Below are 1,556 nucleotides of genomic sequence, written 5' to 3'. Positions count from 1 at the left end.
TGTGACGCGACCACAGCCAACATGAGATGGCATGGGAGAACACGCACTAGTCCGCGACCAGTCACTGTTGTGATAGCTTCTCTCTTTTTGAGTAGTGTCTTTAATTTTGAGGTTAGGTAGGCAATAATGAGTGAAGTCGATTTCGATACAGAAAAGTTTATTCTGTGTGTTAAGGAAAGGCAATGTTTGTGGGACATGACAAAAGAAGAATACAGCAACAAAAATGAGAGGAAGAAAGCATGGCAAGAGATTACACTGTTGTTTAGCAGTGCAGAAGCAACCACTAAAGAAAAAAATACAGACAGACACGAGAAAATTACAGTGGGGGTGAATCTGAGGAGATTGTCATCCAAGAAATCAAACGAGCGTCTATTTCGAAACGGAATATTATTATCTTTAACCTCAAGGAGAGCTTGAGCAGGGACACCCAAAACTAAAAAGGAGCATGACACTTTGCTGATTTCAAAGGTAATTGATGCCTTGAATATCGCATTCATGTCAACGGCCTAAAAATTTTCAGGTTGGGCAAGCCATTAAAAATAAAGATAGACCACTGAAGGTTGTTTTTTGTTCGGTAGAGGACGCGATGCAGTTTCGTTAGCGGCTTCTCTAAAGAGGCAATTTCTGACGTTGATCCCGCCCTCTCTGACATTTCTATATCGAGAGATCGCACCATGAAGGAACGGCAATATCTTAAGAAGCTGAGGGACGAACTGGGGAGACGCAGGATGAATGGGGAAAAGTAACATCACTATACGTTACTTGAAAGGATCACCCTGTATCTTTCTACCTTCGAGCCAAAAAACTAGAAAATGCTGGGGTAAACCATTCAGCTTTGGAACTCTATTTTCAAAATGTCAACGGCTTAAGGACAAAGTTTACCTCATTGAAAACAATCAATATCTGTCTGCCATAATTATGATATATTAATACTGGTTGAAACTAATTTATCTGCCGACATCTGTAGTGCTGAGCTTGGTTTGCAGAATTATAATATATTTCGTTGTGATCGTTCAGAACTGACCTCATCTAAGGTTAGCGGGGGAGGTGTTTTTGCTTGCAATAAAGGATAACATACTATCCCAAGAAATCATACCAAAGAATAGATCTGTAGAATGTGTTTTTGCTACTGTCAAATTATCATCTAGTCATCGGATGCTGGTCGGCGGAGTCTACCTTCCACCTAACATGCCCTCAAGCCAATACTTTGATTTTGCCTCAATTGTCGAAGAGCTGCTCTTCACCTCTGAAAATTTTGAACCTATCCTGTTGTTGGGCGATTTTTAACCTCCCCAACGCGGATTGGGATCCTCTCGGCTCTCAAATTCATGATCCTGCGAGCCAGCCAATCAAAGATCTTGCCCATATCTTTCAATCTTACACAGGTCAACGGTGTTAACAACGACCGTGGAATATTACTGTGATCTATTTTTCTCTTCCAGGATAGACATCAGTGTCCGAAGGTCTCTTGATCGCCTTGTTCAGGTGGAATCACATCATCCAGCTCTCGATATTACCGTTCCATGTTTCAGACCAGTCACTGATAATAACAGACA

The sequence above is a fragment of the Homalodisca vitripennis genome, unplaced genomic scaffold, assembly GCF_021130785.1.
Source record: "Homalodisca vitripennis isolate AUS2020 unplaced genomic scaffold, UT_GWSS_2.1 ScUCBcl_5671;HRSCAF=12510, whole genome shotgun sequence".
NCBI lineage: Eukaryota > Metazoa > Arthropoda > Insecta > Hemiptera > Cicadellidae > Homalodisca > Homalodisca vitripennis.
Note: the sequence above shows the minus strand (reverse complement) of the source record.